Source organism: Anopheles arabiensis, chromosome 3 (genome assembly GCF_016920715.1).
Source record: "Anopheles arabiensis isolate DONGOLA chromosome 3, AaraD3, whole genome shotgun sequence".
Classification (NCBI taxonomy): Eukaryota; Metazoa; Arthropoda; class Insecta; order Diptera; family Culicidae; genus Anopheles; species Anopheles arabiensis.
The window spans coordinates 53096423-53101900 of record NC_053518.1 but is presented as its reverse complement, the minus strand read 5'-3'; the positions used below and the strand labels follow the sequence as shown (position 1 = coordinate 53101900).

Sequence of the window (5478 nt, the reverse complement as noted above, 5' to 3'; positions counted from 1 at the left end):
TTAGCACCTTGTCTTAGAGACAGGATTTCTTTTTCCACGGCTAATGGTGTTAGTTGCACACTAAAACGTGTTCGTAGAAGAACGAAAGCTTGTTTTACCGTCTCTGATGTATCGATAACTTCATGGGCAATTCCAACTAAACTAGTTCTCACAAACTTGAGGATTTCCTTTTCATCTACTTCTTGTGCGTAATCTTGCAACAATTCGATACTTTCAATGTATGCATTTAGTAATGTTGGTGAACCATCAAACGGTTTAATCAACTTCAGAGTCAATTGAATATCAAGTTTGGGAGCCATTTTGTGCCTTACAATATTACCAACTGCAGTAATGATGCGCCGAGGTGTACGAGTAGCGCGAGTTGTTCTTTTCATGAAGGTTTAGGACGAGATCCTTTTGTTAAATGGTTAAGGTTTATTCAAATTGTTTTAAATTCAGGAATATGCCAATATTGTTAAAAAGGAAAATGATCAAAAGCAAGAAACCGGATTGAAACCAATGACGAACGATCACCTCACAAGCTTGTAGGACTTAATAGCATTCGTCGAACTCTCAACACAATCAAACACTTTGATAGCATAATTTACGTAGAATGGATTTAGTAATAAACGCACTTTCAGGTTGGCGTAATCGTGTAATCTGAGCTCCCTAAAAGCTCTCCACAAAGCTCTCGTTTGCAGGCTTGTCGAGAGCTTCGCCACAGGCGCCCGAACCATCCGTCACGCACACATCTAAACGTTCTGGTTTCTTCAGCCGCTCACGCATACCAATGTGTTTGCTCCACCCCCTTTTTCGAATTGCTTATAGAAATGATGAGGCTGTTCACATTTGCTTTATGCACACATTCGCATGCTGTTTATTGAATAATATCCCTCTCCCTTCCCACATGTGCTTTGGCATACTCACACTGTGTAGACGGCAGAACGGTCTCCCCCTTCCAAATTTACCGTTCTTCCTCCTCTCGATCTTTTTTCTTTTTACCGCGTCCGGGGTACCATCAGAGCTGTGCGCTGACTTTAGTTTTTCCTCCTCTCGTTCTTCCTTTCTCCTACCGCTCCCGGGGGCTGCGCGCGTTTCGACAGGTTCTTAGCGCAATCCAGTGCGTTGTTTTGTGGCTGAGTTGTGCTGAACGCTGTCAATAAAAATGAAGCAATAATTAATGTATGTAGTACGTATTACTTTGGATAGTTTTGCGTATATCATGAGAGCAACACTTACCTTAATATTTTAAAACTGGAAAACAATTTCTTTCCATCACCCACTTTGAAGATTGTTGATGATGCCAACAGGTAGGCGTTGATGAATGGCGCATGCACCTGTAACTTTGAAGACGATAAGCATTAGTTGAATTAGTACATTGAAGCACATACACTGGTGGACATAAAAATAGGAACTTTTTTCTGTGACTGAAAGACATAGTTCTTGTCAGAAATATTTGGTAGCCCTGAAAAGGACTGTTTAAGTGGTTGTTGGGAGGAGGTGTTGCGGTGTTCCACAGAGCGAAAACACATTCTAACGGTCAATGTGGTGACCGTTATTCGCTATCACTTCCTGACAGCGTTTGGCCATATCGCCGATGAGCTTACGGCATTCGCTACTGGGTATGTTTTCCCACATAACCTTGCAGCGTGTCCATAAATCATCGGCTGAACGTGCAGGCTGGTTCTCAAGCTGATGCTTGAGAGTTGACCACAGATTTTCAATCGGGTTGAGGTCAGGACTCAACGCAGGCCACGGTAGAACTTGCACATCCTGGTTTGCCAAATAACAACTGTTCGCGATGTGTGCTTTGAGTCGTTATCATGCTGAAAGATGTAATGCTCTTCGTCTCCGAATGTTTGTCGAGCGTAAGGCAACATCTTACGACTAAGTATTTTTCTGTACCCTTCCGAGTTCAGTGTCCCGTTGATACGAAACAAAGGACCCGGGCCGTGCCAGGAGAAGCAACCCCACACCATTACGTGGCCGCCTCCGTGACTTCGGGTTTTTATCGTATTTTTTTGATGACACACCTGATTGGAAAGGCGCCAGACGTATTTAATGCCGTCCGAACCATCCAGATTGATTCTGGACTCATCCGAAAAAAATATTTTCATCCACCAAGTGATGGATGCAGCCAGATGTTCTTCGGCAAACCGAATGCGCGCTTCTACGTGGTGCGGCAGCAGCTTACGAACCTTCCGCGGTATCCGGGCACAGAACCCAGCGGCGTGTAAACGTCGAGACACCGTTTTCGCCGAAACTTGCAAACCAAGCTCCTGCTTGATTTGAGCGCAAGTTTTGAAAGGATCCGCCCTGATCATCTCAACAATCTGCGCGTCAACGTCGGCCGTTGTTTTTCGCGGACGACCTGTCGATTTACCCGTAGCCTCGCTACGAATGCCACAATGGGCATTTGCCGGGATGAAATTCAAAAAATCAACTTTTTAATAGCGCAATTCCAAATAATAGGTTTTAATACTAAGGGTTAAACTAAGAAAAATACCAAATTTGAGCTCTTTATCTGTTCTGGTTCTCTAGAAAACACCTCTCAAAGTCGAGATTTGTTAAAAAAACGCAGAAAAATCTTCACTTTTTTGGAAAACTTTAAACCTTTGTAACTTTTTCAAATATGAACCGATTTTGATAAATTTAGACATTTTATAAAGGATATTTAGTCAGCTTTATAAACACATGAAAAATTTTGAGCTCAGTTAATTTGATTCAAAAATATACGATAATAACTGAAGAAACCTCCTGAAAATTTTCATAATTTTAATTTTTGACTTGATGCCATTATAAAAGTGGCGTAGAGTGGCGTTGTCTCATATATGTCACATCATAGTGTAATATATATACTATCAATCTGTGAAGAAATATTCTGCGAAAGTTTGCGAACGCGAATTTTATTGAAGTTTTTTCACATCAACTTTTTCTAAAAACAGACACATGCGTTACTAGGCGGCTCCATAGGTGCCTAGTGTAGCGTATTACGTGTATTCTACAAAAATATATTCTACATGCTTTTGATCAACTTTCATTTCCATTACAAAGCTCTGTATCTTAGTTTCAGCTCATGTACTTATCTTATATGTAAATTTCTATTCTAACCTAACTTTATCATTAAACATAATGAAGCAAATCAGAACCAAATACCTTTTGGTCCTACTGCAGATTATAGAAGGATATAAGGAAAGTAATTCTTAAATTATACGCATAACAGGAAAACGTTATGAATGCAGTAGCATCTATTGGCGTTTTGGGAGAAGAAACTCCCAAAACTCATGACAAACTAAATATAAGGATAGAGGGGAGATGCTACAAAGATTTTTTTGCAAGAAAGAAAATGCATCCAGAAGGACATGAGCTGTAATGAGCTGTATTCCTCTGATTCGTTAACCAGTTCAATATCAGTAGCTACACGCACTAAAACAAAGACAGGGTTTAACTTTACAAATGAAGTAAATACTTAGTTTGTAGCTATCGTGCAATTTTGATTTTTTCAGATAGTTGTAAAACCAAGAAGGATTTTTAGTTTTATTACCCCTTCTGAAGGCAGTACAGCACTTGGAAAGGTATTGGATGAATATTCAAAGACAAACAATATGTGCTGCTTTTCATTACGAATTTGGGATGTACTTTATTTCAATGCACCTGCTCTCTCTAATTATTTAAATGCCTTTATTCATGTCTTTAGAAAAGTGAACTAGAGCTGTGTTGTCAGGAGCTTGTAATAGCATCCACCTAAGTTGTGTATGTAAATTTTTAATATTTGTACTACCTGTGAGTAAAAAAAAAAATTTATTCAAAATTATTATGTTTTGTTTATATATTATTATTATTATTATTATTATTTATTTAATCTTCATTATGGAACATTACAGTATATTTTAAAATAGTTTATACTATTAGCAACAAATAATACAAGAAAAAAAAACACACAAAATTAATAAAACTAAGCAAAAATCCCTTAAAACACTATTTTATGTAGCGCCACCTGGTGGTATGGATGCGAACTACAAATAAAATGTTATTTACTATCATAATACTCTACTACAAACGATAAAAACTAACAATTTCTGCAAAAAAAAATTTATCCCGCAATTTGTTCTAAACTGCCCATTGTGGAATGGCGTTGTCCACAAACGTCCGCGAACGGCCGAACGCCTTGCAGATTGTCTTGATCGGCACGTTCTCACGTTATAGCCCCTGAATGTGTTTTCGCTCCTCTGGTGTGCAGTGTTTTCCGCGACCCATGATGATTTTGTGGAATTTTTAAATATCAACCTTTCACCTTGACCACTGATGGAAGAATGAAGCGCAACACGGTTTGGCTCTCCTTTTATACTGCCGCAAAACGCTGCCGGCACTCAAAACTCAGATAAGTAGCGCACCAAAAATGAGAGTATAAAAGGCAAAATTCGGCTATTACAAATTCAGTACGCCTCGAACTGTTGGCGATGACACACCTAGTGAACGCAAAAAAAACACACAATTTTTTTTTCCTATTTTTATGTCCACCAGTGTATGAGATCAAGAAACTTACCTCAACAAGTTAGCTAGGATAAATCATTCCACAATGGAATAAGAAGCAACACTGTGCAAAACGTAAACAAGGAAGGTAGGAGACACAAGAAATCGCGCATCACTCCCGCACATCCTTCCACAACGAAAGTTCTGGACAGACTGAGGATGCCTAACACCCGGATGAGTGCGATAGCAGAAAAAATCATGGTAGATCGAGAAAGATGGGTAGACACGGTGCAGCGCAATCCGCTGGTAGATGCATGTGTGTGTGACCAACGAAAGACTTCAGACCCCGCTCCTCGCGTTTTTCATCCATCATTTTTCGTCACACGCACACACCTCTACACGCGCGGCGGTTTGCTGTCCAAAATCTAGAGAGAGAAGACAGGGCATCTCGCTTTGGCACACAGAAAAATCTCTGAAAAACTTCGGCTCTGCTACTTGGGTCGCTGATTTTGGCAGTGCACGAGGGGGTTTCGGCTTCAACTTCCAACAACAACAACCACACGAGGTGGCTCGGGGACACTCATCAGGGGAAAATCGCTCAAATTAGAGCGAGAGACAGATAGAAAAAGTGAAAGGTCAATATAAAATCTTCGGCTGTTGACCGTTGGGTACTTTGGTTCGCGAGACTATGTTTTATTCCAACGTCAAAAACTTCGATCCATGCCACAGGGTACGGATGAACCGGATCTTAAGTACATGGGACGCGTAGCGGCAGTGGCTAAACTTTGTGGGAACGTGAACGATCAACTCGTGGAAACAGTGGCTGATGTAATTCAACACAATGCCAATTATCGGTGCGAGACGTTGCTAGGAAAGCTGCTCGTAAGGGAAGCTCCCTTCAAGCACTTGTAGATTGGGTATGGAGTACGGAGATAGAAAAGCAGGCTGAGGAGATTTTTAGTAAGAATCATCCCAAGGAAGACATGGCGAGTGTAATGGCAGTGTCCTATGCAGACCCTTGATTCC

The 5478-nt window shown here is 40.5% G+C and overlaps 1 long non-coding RNA gene across 2 annotated transcripts; it reads right to left on the bottom strand.

The window, feature by feature from the left end:
* Positions 1-1026: 1026 nt before the first annotated feature.
* LOC120904085 lies at positions 1027-4655 on the bottom strand. Of its 2 annotated transcripts, none has more exons than XR_005739695.1 (3): positions 4526-4655; positions 1219-1322; positions 1027-1132 (listed from the first exon to the last, which is right to left on the bottom strand). It is a non-coding gene; the product is annotated as an uncharacterized LOC120904085 (long non-coding RNA). The 2 variants fall into 2 exon arrangements; XR_005739696.1 differs by having other exon boundaries at positions 1219-1316; positions 4526-4647.
* Positions 4656-5478: the final 823 nt, after the last annotated feature.